Source organism: Dromiciops gliroides, chromosome 2 (genome assembly GCF_019393635.1).
Source record: "Dromiciops gliroides isolate mDroGli1 chromosome 2, mDroGli1.pri, whole genome shotgun sequence".
Classification (NCBI taxonomy): domain Eukaryota; kingdom Metazoa; phylum Chordata; class Mammalia; order Microbiotheria; family Microbiotheriidae; genus Dromiciops; species Dromiciops gliroides.
In genome coordinates this window covers 203,204,953-203,222,361 of record NC_057862.1, presented here as the reverse complement: position 1 = coordinate 203,222,361, position 17,409 = coordinate 203,204,953, and the positions used below count along the sequence as shown (strand labels likewise).

The 17,409-nt window shown below is 36.2% G+C and overlaps 2 long non-coding RNA genes across 2 annotated transcripts in view; one reads left to right on the top strand and one right to left on the bottom strand.

Moving 5' to 3' along the window:
* The window catches only part of LOC122739934, a 241,683-nt gene that overhangs the window by 15,517 nt on the left and 208,757 nt on the right, over positions 1-17,409 (bottom strand). Inside the window, exon 3 of the long non-coding RNA XR_006354694.1 lies at positions 6,122-6,190. This is a non-coding gene — a long non-coding RNA (uncharacterized LOC122739934). The remainder of the gene's footprint in view (positions 1-6,121; positions 6,191-17,409) is intronic.
* The window catches only part of LOC122739935, a 189,618-nt gene that overhangs the window by 3,287 nt on the left and 168,922 nt on the right, over positions 1-17,409 (top strand). The window lies entirely within an intron of this gene.

Sequence of the window (17,409 nt, the reverse complement as noted above, 5' to 3'; positions counted from 1 at the left end):
ACTTGATTGTGTCTTCTTTCATGATGAAACATTTTGCAAACACTGGTAGGTTCCTACATTGACTTCATTTTAATGATGCATACAGGCATTTTTAGTTCTCTGCTCAAAGATGTTCTTCTGGGAAAGTTGTTTTTTTGTTTGCATTTTTTTAAACACATATACAAAATGTGGGCATGTGACTATTGACTTTACATTAATCAGTGATGGAGTCATTTGTTTTTTTCTTGTAATATTCTTCTCTTCCATAACATATTTTCATAGCCCATTGTGTTTCTTAGTGTTTTCTGAATTCCCCATTTGTGTGGCTGGGGCGGGGGGCGGGGGGGTGAGAGGGAAAGAGCAAGAGAATAAAATGCGTTTTCTAACAGGAGGCGGTACAAACTTCTGTAAGGAATCACAATTGTCACCAGTGTCATCCATGAACACTGTTACAGCCACTACCTTCAGAACATTTAAATAAAATTCAAAGAACTGACTTCTTCTGAAAAGAAGGTAATTAGCATATAAATACAAAAGAATCATCTCAGAATAGGACATACTTCCAGAGTATGACATAGTAAAGAGTTTACTAATAATTATTTTTTAAGAAATCCATGGAGTCTATTGTGGGAAAAGTCTTCATTATTAGATCGGTGTCACAGTTATGAGAGAAACAAGCTTTCATGGGTAATGACAATAACATAATTTACCATCATTCTGCCCTCATGAGTAGGTACCTTCTCTGTTACCACACTGGTCTCCTATCCCAGTAGGAAATGTCATTCTTTATACATGGCATCGTTTTTTTTTTTTTCCTCCTGGGTAAATTATAATGTCCTAAAAGGTCAGAAGAGGTCAGAACTTTTTTACTTTATCAGGATAGCACATTTGTGGTCATCAAAAGAAATAAATCTCTGGCCTGTGGTTGCTTCTGCAAAGATGTCTTTTATCCTGCACCTGTGACAATTGCCCTGTGTTAGTGAAGCTAACAGGAATCAGGCTTCAGGTCAAGGGGTCAGGGCACCGTCAAGAGGAAGTTATTCTTCAGGTCACTAAGTCTCTTATCATTTTCATCTAATGTGATATCCATCTGTCAATCAGGGAGTTTAGGCAACTCTTGTGTTCTAAGTGCTGCACTTTATGCCTCAAACAGCTCCCATTTTACTACTTTTCTTATAATTACATTTTTTCCACCTCAGAAAACCCATCTGCAAAATAAATACACTGAACCTATATTCATTTCAAAGAACCAGCTTTTTATTCTAAAAGCTGATTGTGTTGTATGTGTTTTTCAGAGAGAGAGACAGTGAGAGAGAGAGGTGAGTGATCTCCCAGAAAAAGTTTCAGATTTTTTACTTGTGGCTGTTTTAATTTTTAATTTTTCATATATTCCAATTACAAGTCCATAACTTGCAGATGAATACTAAAATTGGTCACAATGGGCTTAATGATCCAAACATATGATCACCAAGAAATGAAGCTTGTGTGTCAGTAAATACAGCTATATATGATTTGCCATACATTTGTCCTGAAAACAAAGTTCAGTTCAGATAGAATGTACACTCCTTGAGGGCAGAGTTATTTTTTCTTTTTACTTAGTATCCCCAGTAATTTGCAATTATAGATGCTTAAGTATTGGTACTTCAACAATAGGAGACTTCATCTGAGTACTTTCATCCTGGACTTTGACTAAGTTGATACGTAGTATAGAAAGTAGTACCTGTTGATACTGTACTTAGATATCATGAAATTCACTTGTAATATGCTATAATGAAAGGCCATGTATATACGTTCAGTGTAGTACAATAGACAGACACGGTGAAGAGTCTCACCTTGCTGTGAAGATCTTGCCTAAAAGAGACTTTATGAAATTGCTGAATACCTGTTAACCTAATAAAAGTCTAGAATATGTAGTTTGAGAATTATGAGATCAGAAGAGACCTAACTAAATAGTCCTCCTCTTCCTTCTCCCACTATCTGTTTCTCTCCCTCTTTTTTTCCCCTTCTCCCTTCCCCCCATACTAGTTAAACATTAGCTTTTATGCAGTACAATGGAAAGAGTGCTGGATTGGGAGTAAATGTACCTGTGTTGGAATCCAACTCTGCTACTTAACATCTGCACATCATTGGACAACTCACTCAAACACCTTTGGTCCTCAATTTCCTCATCTATAAAGTGAGCAGGTTGGACCACATGATTCCAAAGATCCCTTCCAATGCTGATCCCACCTCTTTCCCACAGAGAAAGATATTTCATAACTTTTTTTTTTCCCTCTTGCAGGAGCAGAATGGTATAGTAGAAAGTAGAAGGATTAGGAGACAGGTTCTAACTCCATATCTACCACCATCTAGTTATAGGACCTTAAGCCAAGACTTTTGGTCTCTCTGGGTCTCTGTTTTTATGTATTGCTAAAGTAAAGAATCTGGTCTAGTAATCACTGGGTGAAGAAGAATTCTAAAATACTAAGATTAACTGAAATCTTTCCTGTTGTCATTTCAGTTCATTCACTCAACATGCCCTCAGAAAGTAGGTAACAGATTCTCACTACCACCCGTATAATAGGTCTTCATGTTCTATAGACAATTAAGGTTCAATCATACTTCTTTGGGTCAAATAATACCAATTCCTTTGCATTTTCCTTTTGATTCTTTAAAATATAAATTATTTTAATGAAAGATTCAAGCTTAAGTTGGATCGAATTTTGCCTTGCCAAGTCCTTTCAGTATCTACCTTAAATGTTCTTCCTACTCCAATTTTAGGGGAAAAAATTCATTTGAAGATATAAAGGTATAGAAAGTTTATTGAGACGTAAGCCTGTACAGAAAATTCAAACAAGTACATACATAAAAAAGACACCAATTTTAGCCATGCCCTTTAATGCGACTATCAATCATGAGATCAAAGAATCATAAATTAAGACTGGAAGAAACCTTCGAGATCATCTAGTCAAAGTACTTCATGTTATAGATGAAGAAATAGAGTTCCAGAAAAGTTAAGTTGCTCAGCCAAAATCGTATTACTAGTTAGCAGCAACATATGCAAGATATTCTAGAGCACTTCTGAACATCTTGATCTTTGCTATTGATTTTTGCTCTCAGTACCACCACCCCTAGTTTGATCTGTCAGATTCATTTCTCATGTTTCAATAAGCATCAACTACTACCTATTACAAAAGTTACAGGAAATATGTTCCTTTGGTGACACTAGGTAGATGAAAACTTTAAGAATACTATCTAGTTTGGGGAATCACTGAGTGACAAGGCACAATTGAGACACTGAGGAAAGTGAAGAACTAGAGAGTCTGTAGACAACTTCAACAGTGTACATCACAAAAGTAACAACCTTATACCCAATTATAAGTCACAGTTCAATGCAATATACATATAATTGCTTACCCAGTGCCAGACACTGAGGTAGGTGCTATAAAAGGATGACCCTTCTATTAAGAACTATATATGGGACAGCTAGGTGGCACTTTGGATAGAACACTGGCCGTGGATTCAGGAGGACCCAAGCTCAAAGCCGGCCTCAGACACTTAACACTTACTAGCTATGTGACCCTGAGCAAGTCACTTAACCCCCATTGCCTCTCAAAAAAACCCACAACTATATATGTATGTGTTTGTGTGTGTATACGTATATATATGTATATGTATATGAAAATAGGGGTATATTTGTGTGTGTATACACACACATATATATTCTACTGAGGAGAAACACCATGAACACAGATCAATAATTACAAAATAGGGGAAGCTAGGTGGCGCAGTAGATAGAGCACCGGCCCTGGAGTCAGGAGGACCTGAGTTCAAAATCGGCCTCAGATACTTAACACTTACTAACTGGGCAAGTCACTTAACCCCAATTGCCTCAACGCCCCCCCCCCCCAAAAAAAATTACAAAATATAGACAAAGTAATTTTTCAGGTGGCAAGAGAGCACTAACAAATGGGGGAATTGGGAAGGGCTCATGAGCTGAAAGGATCTAAGTGTTTCAAGAGGCAAATATGAGGGAAAGTGTTATACATGAAAGGCAATGGCACAGAGGTAGGAGATGCAGTTTCTTGTACATGGAACAAAAAATAAGTTGGTTTGGCTAGAACATAGATTGTGTAGAGGAAAGAAAGATAAATCCTTCTAGAAAAAAATAGGTTGCAGTGAGATTGTGAAGGATTTTTAATACTAAACTGAGGAGTTTGTATTTTATCCTAGAGCAAAAGGGGAGCCCCTGAATAGGACTTTAGAATCTATCTTGTTTAAGTTCCTTCCTTTACAGATAAAGTAATTAAATCACAGAAGGGTTAAGAGTTAAGTGACCAACCATTCTGGAGAGCAATTTGGAATTATGCCCAAAGGGCAATAAAGCTGTCCATACCCTTTGACCCAGCAATACCACTTTTGGGTCTTTTTCCCAAAGAAATCATGGAAAGGGGAAAGGGACACACATGTACAAAAATATTTATAGCTGTTCTTTACGTGGTGGCAAGGAATTGGAAGTTGAGGGGATGCCCATCAATTGGGGAATGGCTGGACAAGTTGTGGTATATGAATACAATGGAATACTATTGTGCTGTAAGAAATGATGAGCAGGAGGAGTTCAGAGAAACCTGGAGGGTCTTGCATGGGCTGATGATGAGTGAGATGAGCAGAACCAGAAGAACATTGTACACAGTATCATCAACATTGAGTGTTGATCTACTGTGATGGACTATATTCTTCTCACCAATGCAATGGAACAGAAGAGTTCCAGGGAACTCATGATAGAAGAGGATCACCAAATCCAAGGGGGAAAAAAAAAACTGTCGAGTATAGATGCTGAATGAACCATACGATTCTTTTGTTTTTGGTGCTGTTGTTTTTTCTATTTTGAGGTTTTTCGTCATTGCTCTGATTTTTCTCTTATGACTAATGCAGAAATAGGATTAGTGTTATTATGTATGTGTGTGTGTGTATATATATATATATATATATATATATATATATATATATAAAACCTATATCAGATTACCTGCTGTCTAGGGGAGGGGGGGAGGGAGGGGAGGGAGGGAGAAAAACCTGAAATTGGAAAGCCTGTATAAACAAAAGTTGAGAACTAACTTTACATGTAACGGGAAAAAAATAAAATACTTTATTAATTTAAAAAAAATTTTTTTAAAGAGTTAAGTGACTTGTTGAAAGTCACCCACAGTAAATCTCTAAAGCAGGGTTTGAAACCAGATTCCCTGACTGCAGATCTAGTACTCTTTCCCATAATACCCCATTGCCTCCAATGGAAACATCTTGAAAAAATTTCCACAGTTAAATATTTGAGAACTTTTTGAAGGTGCTGTATTTTGATGGAAAGAGCAATTGAATGGAAGTCAGGAGATACCTAGGTCTTAGTACTGTTTCTTTTCACCACTAATTTATTGTGAGAATTTGGAGAAATCATTTCACACATCTGGGCCTCTTTCCTTATCCATAAAATGATAGAGTTAGATCATACTATCTCTAAAGACTTTTGTAGTTCCATGAATCTATCTATGACTTATGTAATGCCACCTAGAATTATACTTAATATATCTATACCTTCGTGTGAGAGAAAAAAGAGAAGCAGAAGTGACACAAGTATATGTGAAGACAAAATAAACTAGTCTGTCTAGATGGTCACACTCAAACTTGACCAACTCTTTTCTTAGCTTTAACATGTTTTTCAAACAACCTTGTCTTTTGTTGAAACCTCCTATACCCTATTACTTCAAAAGTTGTGATAAAAGCCCTGGAATAATAAATCACACACATGCAGACATGACCCATAAAAATGAAACTTGTAAACAAAACAATCAAAAATACTGAATTAACTGAAGCATGAGCATCCAACGGAACTATAAGCATTTAACACAAGCTCTTTAGGTTCCTAAGGTACTGACATTATTCCCTTATATCCAATGTATAACTCCATTGTCAATTTATGAGTGAACAGGTAAGTGTATCATGTTTTCCAAGGAAACAGATCATTTTCTGAAAATGGTAGATCCTGACCACATTCATGCTGCCATGTTTCTTTTTATTTGTATAGTTTACCTTTATCATGTCAAGTTTAATAAAAACAAACCAACAGCAACAAAACCAAAAACAGGGAAAGGGGCTCAAAGAAACTTACAGTAAGGTCCATGATAGTTAACCACAAACCAGACATCTCTCTGGGAATTCCAGGATATCCTGCGTATTCCTGGAAAAATATAGAAGGTGGAGTAGTTAAATTGTAAGTACCTTCAATTCCATTAAAAAACACCCATTAAGTTTTTAGTATGTACAAAACACTGTTACTATGGATACAAAGCAAAAAGAGAAAGGAAGGAAGGAAGGAAGGAAGGAAGGAAGGAAGGAAGGAAGGAAGGAAGGAAGGAAGGAAGGAAGGAAGGAAGGAAGGAAGGAAGGAAGGAAGGAAGGAAGGAAAAGGAAGAAAGGAAGAAAAAGGAAGGAAGGAAGGAAGGAAGGAAAGAAAGACAGAAAGAATAAAGGAAGAATGAGGCCCCTGTCATCAAGTATGTTACATTTTATTCAAGAGAGTTACCCTGGTGGTCTAATGGTTAGGAGTTAGTGCTAACACCATGCTTCCCAATCAGAGATGATTTTGAAGAGAATCTGTAAGGTAAAGGAGAAAAAGAGCAGTACATTTGGAGCCTGAGGACATAGGTTCAAATCCTGCCTCTGTCACTTACCACCTGTGTTACTTTAAGCAAGATGCTAAAACCTCTCTGGGTCTCAGTTTCCAGTAAAGTGAGGGAGTTGGACAGTATGGCCTCTCCTGTCCCTTGCAGCTCTAAATTTATCATGTCGGCATGAATGAAAAGTTTGAGAGACAGAGTTTATGGGTAATTAATAATCAATTTATTAATTATGCTAGATAATAATCAGTAAATTGATGGTCAGTGGTTTCTCTTGGTATCCAAAGACAAGACCATGGAGATCATTGAATGCTTAAATACCTTTGGAAAATTGGGTAGCCCTGACAAGCAGAGATCAACCCTGATTGGTGAACAATCAGTAAAGTGCTGGACATATTAATGAGACTGGTTAAATGACCTAAAAGAGCTGGCTGGTTTTTTAATAAAGAAAGAAAAAGAGAAAAAAACCTCAATAATTGATTATTAATAAAAACAATAATTTTCTCTCCATCTGAATTCATGATCTGTGAGCTCACTTTGTATCCTCAGGGTCTAGCACAGTGACTTGCACAGAAGAGGCATATAATAATATTTGTTGGATTGAATCGGAAGAGCTCTTGAATTGGATTCATTGTTCAGCATATTATTAAGGCTAAAGAAAATACAAAGGACTTTATCACTGAAAGAGTCTTCTGCTACTAAAAAAATATTCCTAAGAGTAAGGAAGTAAGGAGAAAGGATCATAGAAGGGTTTGTTTCACTCAGTTGTTCAAAAGGTCTGGGATGTCTTTGGCACTGAAATATACTAGAATGCATGCATTTGGTCTCTTTGAATTACTGTGAACAGCAAAATTATAATGATAACAGCAATAACAACAATGGTGATAATAACAACAACAACAATTGGTGGCCCGTCTTCTGGTGCTGAAACTCTCTGAACTTAGCTGGTCAGAATTTTAAATGATGCACATGGAGTCTGTCCTCTGCCCCATACTTATACCCTTTTCTACCTGGTAGGACCTTCCATAGCTTGAACTCTGCTGATATAATGTTCAAAAACCCTGAAAAATGTTGAATTCTGGCTTTAATAGAGGGAAGGATTACAAAAGGTTGGAATCTGCAAAAAGATATCATGAGTTTTTTTTCAATTTTCAATAATGCATTTTTTGACTGTAGTAGAAACTGAGGTAAGCTATTTCTCAAAAGCTAAGGAAACCAATGTTAATAAACAAAAACAGACATGGGGTCATTTTCAGCATATTCAGAAAAAAAGATGTCTTGAAATATTTTAAAATTACTTTTGTGAAAGGCAAAGATAGTAATTGAAGTGACTCATAGATAACAAACACCGCTCTGATTCCTTACACTGAAACATGCACATTCTTTTTCTCAATAACAGCCACTAATCACCAGAAATGACTATATAAGAGGCGCAAAAATATTTGCAAAGATCACATCAGTTGCCTATGTCACAATTATTAACTAATTTATAGCTTTAATTGAATTGAACTGCTTAAAAATGCAATGCAAAATGGCCTAAGGAAAGGAAAAGGAATGTTTGAAATATTAGAAACTGGTAATTGAGTTGGAATGAATTGGTTTCATGTTGCTAATTTTGGGGAACCAGCAAAACTCGGTTAAGAATTGAGAAATAAGGCCATTTTGCAGATGATGCAAGAGCATACATCTGTATATCAAAATACTATTTTTAATAAGAAATACAAAGGATGCTAAATCTGGTGAGCACCAAACATCAGAAGAAATGACTGGTTTTATCTAAAAGGAAATATATCTACAAGGGACCATTTAGTTCATCTAATCCAACCTCCTGATTTTAAAAATGAGGACACTAAGGCCCAGAGATGGTACCAATCTGGAGACTCCCTGAAGTCAAGAGGCAGAACATAGAGATACAGTTCAAACTCTGGTACTCCAACTCCAAATCCAGTGTTTTTCCATCATATTTCAATTGCTTAACAAAAGAGTAATCATCTCAGAATTAGCTGTCTGATTAGCTGGAATCAGATCATTACTGCTTAGAGCAAAGGTCAAAATTGCTAGCAAAATAGAGAAAATGTAAAGATAAGCTGTTTGTTTATAGTAATTATAATCTAACCTGTTGGCTCAAATTTTTTTATTAAAATATTAATTAGTTTTTATTAGAGAAGTTTTCAGAAATGCAAAATAATCACCATAAAGCAGAGGCTGAAAGAATCCAGAAACTATCACAAGTAACAAATACTTGATCAAGTCAACAAAGTAGCAAACATTTGATCCTTGTCAAGGAGAGAGATGTAGCAGTCTGTGCAACATTGTATTAAAGGCTGAAGTGCAAAGTTTCTGTATTTTGCATTTTCAAAATAACTATAGAGGAGAATGAGAAAGTAGCGTGGGAAAAAACAGAGGAAAATAAAATGAGATTGAAAAATATTTGGCATGACTGTCATATAAACCAAGGCATTTTGAAACCATTTGTAGAAGAAACTGGAAGGGATAAAACAAATGAACAAGAATTTGAACAAATCCACTCCGTGACTTTTTTTTTTTTACAATATCAGTAGTAAAATTAAAACATTCAGACAGCCACCTCACAACTTAATATACTACATAAGGAAATAGCACTCAGGATAATGAAGTCTGGAAGTATATCCTGAAATGACCAAATAAATACAAAAGAAATGCATGCTGGAGAGAATATACTATTAATATCTCCCATGAATCAAGTTTTAAGATGGATTAAGGAAGGCTGGGTTTAAAAAAAGAATAGAAAAGATCATAGATGACACTGTTACCAAAGAAGAGCAATGGAGAAGAAGAAATCAAATACTGAAATTGGTGAGAAGACCTCAAACTATGAGCATGCTAGAACCCTGAGCTTTCTGTCTCCTAATGTTGAGCATGTTCCCTGAAGAAAGGCTTCTAGGGGCCAGCCTGAGCATCCTCCATCTACCACAAAACAACCACTCCCTTTTATATTGGCACAAAACATCTTCCACCTCCTCTAGCCAACCCAACTATCCCAACTGGCATTTGGAGGACCGTCTGTGTAAAGAATAACACTCCCTTTGACATTTCAGAGAGCAAAAGAGTGGCACCCTCTACTCAGTGATGAGCATTCTCACACCTGATTATACCCTTCACATCCCAGTGACTCTAAACTCCAGTAGATCGTCATCCAAAAACCACATTCCACAGCCCCTACTACCAGATTCCTTACTCCTATCCCTTTAAACCCTCCCACTCCAAAGCTTCATCCTAACCCCATCTAGCTCTTTCATTGTTCCCTCTGCAGTGCTTGCACCATAGGCAACAAACTTACTTTCATCTTAAATTCCCCTCCTACTCCTTCCATTTCTAGCTCTCACTGAAACCTGTCTTATCCCAAAGACAAAGCTCCCTGGGAACCCTTTCCAGTACTGACTGCACCTTCACTCATTTTTCTGGACTCATGGGTTGAGGTGGGGTTGTTGAAATATTCATTGCTCCTCATTGCTACTTCCAGGTTCTCTTGCTTCCTACATTACTTAATAATTGTTCTTTCTTTCTTTGAGGTCCATGTTATTCATATCTACTACCCAGTCAAAATCTTGGTAGTTGCTATCTATTAGCTTCACTCAGGTCACTCCTCTTCCTTTCTCAATGAGTTCTAAACCTGGTTTCCAATTTTTCTCTCTTCCCCAACTACCAGTCTCATACTAGGGACTTCAATATACTTACTGATTCTCCCTCAAATACCCTAATCACACAGTTTCTCAACCAACTAACCTCCCATGAGCTACTTAGCCACACACAACAATGGTCATACCTTTGACCTTACCATTACTCACAAATGTCTTATAAGTTCCATGTTCAAGAATTCTTGAAATCCCCTTATGTGATCAAAATCTATTGGCTTTTCATATCTCTCTCTACTTTCCCATACATAACCTTCCCATGCATAACTCTTCATCCTCACCATGACCTCTAATCCCTTTAGCCCTCAGTTCTCACCCAGGCCAACTCTCCTTCACTAGCCATCCTCTCCTCTTCTCCCTATCTAGATTCCTTGGTGAAGCAATTCAAACCTACAGTACCCTCTCTTGAATCCCAGATCTCTTAGCATACTGGAAATTTCACCCAGCCAAGCCAAGCATTAGCCATGGCTCTCTCCCATCATTTGTTGCCTTTGTTCCTACACACATGCTCCTGGATGAAGGTGGAAAAAAAACCAAAAAAACAAAACATGCGATTATTCTGACTGGGTCAACTACAAATTTATGTTACATAACCTCTACTGGGTCCTCACAGCTGTTAGGGAATCCTACTATACCTCCCTTACCAACTCACTATCCAATTCTCCACTGTGGCTCTTTCAAACCTTTCAATCTTCCTCATACTTCCCATGACCCTTTCCCACCTACTCTAAGAGCTGAGAATCTTTCCTCATATTTTACAGAAAAAAATAAGGTCATCTCCTGTAAATTCTTTCCTCTCACCTCTTCCTCACTTCCTATGACACCCTTACAATCTGGCTTCTGATATCAGTACACCAAATCTGTTTTCTCCAAAGTTACTAATAATTTAATAGTCACTAAATCCAATGACCTTTTCTCAATCCTTCTTTACCTCTCTTTGGCCTTTGATGATATTTATCACTCTCTTCTCCTTGATGCTCTCTTCTCTCTAGGTTTTTGGGATACCATTTTCTATTGATTCTCCTCAAAAAGATTTATGGTTATACAAAAGAATTTGGTCCAGGCCATTCATATTGTAAATACAAAATGGATAATGAAAACACATATTATCCAGATTACTATATATTACCATATAGAATTGGATGAATAATCCACTAAGTTAGTCCAAAAGTACATAGGCAGACAGATATGCTCTTGGATAGACATTGCACATGGGCAGTGAGAAAGGCCTGGAACTGAACATGAGAAGAAAACAAAATTGAAGCCTGGATTTCTTGTAGGATATTGAATATCATATCAATGATTCTCAACGGTTTACTACCACAAACTTGAACAACTACCTGTTAAAGGCTATTAAACCATTCATATGATCATGGTATAAAACAGTCAAGAAACTACCATTTTTAAGAATGAAGCATGGTAGATGTGAGTAGGCATCAACATATCCCCAAAATGACACGCATGCAAAAAGTGATACAAAAGACTAATCTTGACAGAAAAAGGGGTTGACTAATCAAAAACTGAAATGAGATAAGACATCTTGTATACTTCACTTTTAGCCACAAAATAAGAGATTGTATGGTATAGTAGATATAAGGTTGAGCTTGGAATCAGGATGATCTTCATTCAAACCATGCTTTGACACATACTAGTTATATCACTATGAGCAAGTCACATGAACTCTCTGCCCCCAGGTAACTCTCAAAGATTATAAAGTATAAATTGCCAACCTACATTGGTAAAGAGTTTTTACACACTGGAATTTCTTTATACTAGTAAAATCAGAGATCCATCACCCCTTTCCACACCAAATCTATAAAATATTAGAAGAATCACAAGAAGGACTCAAGTGCAATGTATACATCTATTGGGGCAGATTTATACAAAGACAGAGACAATATTCTCACAGAATGGAAGGGCATGACAGAATATCCACTTTAAAGATATCATATATCTGTATAAAACCCCTCTTTGTACAGTCAGTGAGGAAAGTTTAATCCAGGCTAGCAATAAAGTCTAAGGCAATTGGTCTCAGGTTCCCTTTTGACCTTCCATTCTTGCATAATCTATTTCTTTACAGTAAATACTCAGAATACAACAAAAATCCTTTTATCTTTATCTGGAGGGGAAAAAATCCTTTATTTAAGTATAAACAACAAATAAACAAAGTGTAAGTAAAATAGAAAACTCCAGATGTCAGTTGCCCAGGCAACATGAGGCAGGGGAGAGAGTAGAAAAGGATAATTTCTCGATGTCCTATAGTGGAACAAACAGGTATGTATATCCAGACAAAAAGAAAGTTCTGTTTAGGCAGATCACTCCTTAAGTGAATCAGTGAACCAGACAAAATTCCAACTGCTTGTGATTATATTCAGTTCAATACAATAGGGAAGGGGGAAAAGCATTTATCTGGTACTTAGTATGTACAAAAAACTGTATTAAGTGGTTTTTTTTTTTTTTACAAATATTATTTCATTTGATTCTCACGACAACCTTGTGAGGTTGGTGGCGTTATTATCCCTACTTGAATAAGGTAAGTCAGAAGTTAAGTGACTTGCCTGGGGTCACATAGCTAATTAGTGTCCAGGGCTGTATTTGAACTTAGGTGTTTCTGACTTAAGGTCCAACACTATCCACTGCACCATGTAATTGTCTCAAGCAATAATCTAACCATTGGTATTCACCTATGTTGACACTCTCTCCTTTCCAACTTCCCTTTTATTATCCTTCAATTCCTCTTTTTATCTGATAAAAATCACTTGCCCATGAGGGCATTATATCCAGTCATTTTATTTTACTACCTTTCCTTTGCTCCTTCTTCAGGTCAAACTGGCTTGTTAGCTATTCCCAAACACAACGTTCCAGCTCCTGGTTCTCCATTTGTCTTTGAACAAGTGATGTATTGCTAGCTAGCATGCATTTCCTCCTTAGTTCAGTGTCAAAGAATCTCTAGTTTCCTTCAAACCAAAATTCAAATATCCTTCTCTTCAGATTATATAAAACATTACCTTCTGGATGAGACCTTTCATGATCTCTCACTTATTAACACTTTTGAAATTACTGTTTACTATTTTGATATATAGCACAAATTTTCACTTACTTCTATATAGGTTGGATCTTCCAAATAAAATGCAAACTCCCTAAAATCAGGGAATGATTTTTTCCCCTTTGCATCCCAGGTACATAGACCAGTACCTTGCATATATGACTGGTGCTTAATAAAAATTTGTTTAATTCAATCATTCATTCAAGAAACATGAATGCCTACTATGTATCAGACACTGAGCTCAGTACTAGGGATACAAACAGAGGCAAAAAACAGTACCTTACATCAAGGAACTTACAATCTATCATCTTTTTCAATCTCTCTGATCTTGAAGACCTCACCTATTCAAAGTTATTACACTATATGGTTTTTAAAAATCTTTAGTGCACTGGAGAATAAAAGGGACAGAGGAAAGTGCATAAAGTCCTCATTCTGAATTATAGATCAGAGGCACAGTCTTTAGCAATGATGTCAAACTCATATAGAAATAGGGCCACTAAACCATACATAAAGATCATTGCAAGCCACATATTGTCTTAGAAAACTACATGTGAAAATGATTTATGTTCTATAGTATTTGTATTTATTTTGTTAAATATTATCCAATTATATTTCAACTCGGTTCAAGCAGCACTCAAGTAGTATTACATCTCGTTGAGAACTCTGGTTAATACTATATGGATATGATGGTACTAGATGGATAAGATGATCCAAATGAACTACAATTCCATACTCTAAAATTGAAGTACATTTCTGTAACAATTTCAGGTTTACACAGCACTTTAAATACATTGTCATTTAATTCTCACAACAAACCTATAAGCTAAATACTAAAAGTATTATTAGCCCCATCCTACAGAAGAAACTGAAGCCCAGAGAAGTTGAGCCTTAACCCATGTTCACATAACTAGTTAAGTGTCAGAGGAAGGACTTGAACCCAGGTTTCTCAATTCCAGAACTTCTTTTCATTTGTCATGAAAAATTTTTGTCAGTCTTTTAGCCATTAGGTAAATGCTGCTACATATGAAGACATTCATTTTACTTTAAGAGACAGAAATCTTTTTATTGTAAGTGCAAATCAGGAACCATTTATATTGTCTGAGCCAAATGAAAAAGCACCTCCATGCATTTTTCCCCCTCCAACCTGGGAGTTATCCCAAATACCTAAAGTAATGTCATAGTCATTGTGATTGCATATACATTCAAATCCCTCAGTGTCAGTGAGAACTCCCAACAAAGTGGCAAAAAGACTGTGTATTTTAATGCATTTGGACTTTTAAAACAGTTTGTCAAATCACCCTGATTGGTTATATATTTGATCTCATATGCATTATAAAGAAGAGTTAAAATCATGGAACTGTCTTACTAACCAAAACAGAAGGTCACTTAACATGATAGCTATAATATTTTAGGAATCATTTATTAAAACTTAAATATTGGGGCCAAATAATTTTCTTTGAAAACAGATCTCCTGTAGCAACTAGGTGATACAGTGGATAGTGTATTGGTCCTGGAGTCAGGAGGATTTGAGTTCAAATCCAGCCTTAGACACCTACTAGCTGGGTGACTCTAGGCAAAGTCACTTAACCTTGATTAGAGAGTGAAAGGGAGAGGGAGAGGGAGAGGGAGGAGAAAACGTATCTCCTAAAATTAAATGGGAAGACAATGTAAGCTACCTGAAAGGAAGAATGACTTTATTTTCATCTTTATAAACCCGCTGATGTTTAATACATAGGAAAACCTTAATAATAATAATAATAATAATAATTATAATAATAAAACCTTAATAATAATAAGGGTTTGATGATTTGTTCATTGCTTTACTATAAACAATGTTTACACATAGCTTTTCTAATCCAAAGACTGTATCATTTATTGAAATGGACAGTATCATGTAAATAAATCTTGTCACAAGGGACAAAGGTCTAAAAATGGTACCATAAGGTTCCGGATTTAGAACTCAAAGGGAAGTCATTTTATAGAAAAGAAACCTTAGACCCAGAAAGGTTAAATGATTTGCCAAGAATTATATAGGTATTACTCAGGGTTGACCTCAAGAAATGAGAATTTAATCCTGAAACATGATTTTTTTTTCTTTCTTTAGTGAAAATCCACGTGTGGGGATATTAAATATAGTACTATTCTTGCTAGAATGGGGGGATATAATATTGATAAATGTGGACATGACTGATGCTAATTTGGTAGAAAATATTTTTCCTAGTTACAGTATAACTATATAAAAGGTGGAGATCAGCAACTCATCTGTAACATATACTGAGTCCAACACTTTTAAAGAGTTCTTTCATGCACTGAAAATGTAAGTGGCTTGCCTAGTCACATAGTGTCAGAGGTAAGACCTGAACCCAGGTCTTATCTTAAAAAGATAAAAAGAAGTCCTAAACCTTAAAGCATTTGGATCGAAATGACATTATACCAATCTTGCATTTGAGTAACATGAGCTTGCTTCCCACTGCTCTAATGATTGGACTGAATTACTTATCTGTTCCTTAGCCAACTGTCTGCTTAGGCGGCTTTAAAGAGAGGCCATAGGAAACTGTCCTGTCTTGTTGAAATACGCATGGTTTTGTGATTTCTAGTCAGTGACTTTGGGTGATAACTTCACAGCCCTATCCAAGTAGTGGCATGTGGCCATTATTATTTCCCACTACGAATGAAGAAACAGCTTGCCAGAGTCTGACTTTAAATGATTGGGGTCAACAGCATTTGCTAATGAACACTCAAAATGTCCATTAGAAAACAGAGAGAGCATGGCAATAATTTTTTAAGTGCCTTGATTCTAGCTGAGTGCTTATGAATACAATTCAGAAAAGCAATTATCAGAAATAACAGTAATTAAATGGTTCTTTAAAAACCATGTAGAAGCACAGTGGAGTAGATAATTTGGAATAAGGAGACCTGGGTTCAAATTTCACTTCTACCACTTACCAGCCTTGTGGCCCTGGCCATACTATTTAACCTCTCTGAGCCTCAGTTTCCTTATCTATAAAATGGGGATAAGACATATTACACTACCTACCTCATGACATATTTGTGATGATTTTTTTTTGTATTTAACATAAGAATAAATACAAGTTATTATTCTCTGAGTAGAAAGTCAATGTTCCATAGCTTATTTCACAAATTTATAAGAAAGACAAATCAATTCTAGAAACTTTGAAGATTTTTACCTTTGCAATAGGAAAAAAAGGACATGTGGTTCTTTAAAAAGGAAAGCTTAGCTATGGAAGAAAATAGGAAAAATTGCAAAAGGCTCTGAAATTGCAGAATCTACAATTTTTGTGCCCATGATTTTCCACTGTCCCAGGAGATAACCCTGAAATTAGATGAAAATCGGAGGTACCGTCTATGACAAGTACTTGAGATTTTATTAGCTCTCCAACAGCCATTTGTTCAACAGCAGTTCAAAACTGCTACAAGAGATATTGCTTCTCTCTCTCTCTCTCTCTCTCTCTCTCTCTCTCTCTCTCTCTCTTTCTCTCTTTCCCCAAGTTATATAGGACACTTGAATTTCCTGCCCATGCAATAAGGTCTTTGGCAGCTAGTAAAGACAATCTTTCAGTCCCCATCCTGGTTTTGACACTTTTGAAAAAGAGAGGTGGGCAAATTATATTGATGAAAAAACAAATCAGATTATTTAATTATCTCAAAGTTTATTGTACCATGAAGAAAAGCCAACTTAATTCTTTTCTTTCAGAGAGATCTGAAATGTCTTTTTGGCTTCTCTTCTTTTAGAAAAATCCAACCTATCTTTCAAGGAGCAACTCAATTCCCACCTCCTCTATGAATACTTCAAATGTCACAAATCCTCCTTATTTCATTTATTGTTGTTTTTGTAATGATGGCGATGCTGATGATAGTCTCTCTTCCAAACTCCTCATAGCATGAAGTTCTGACAGATGCAAAAAAAAAAATGTGGCCGACCCAATTCTAAGCCCCCAGGAGGCTTTTTTTTGTTTGTTTTTTTGTTTTTTTAGTGAGGCAATTGGGGTTAACTGATTTGCCCAGGGTCACACAGCTAGTAAGTGTTAAGTGTCTAAGG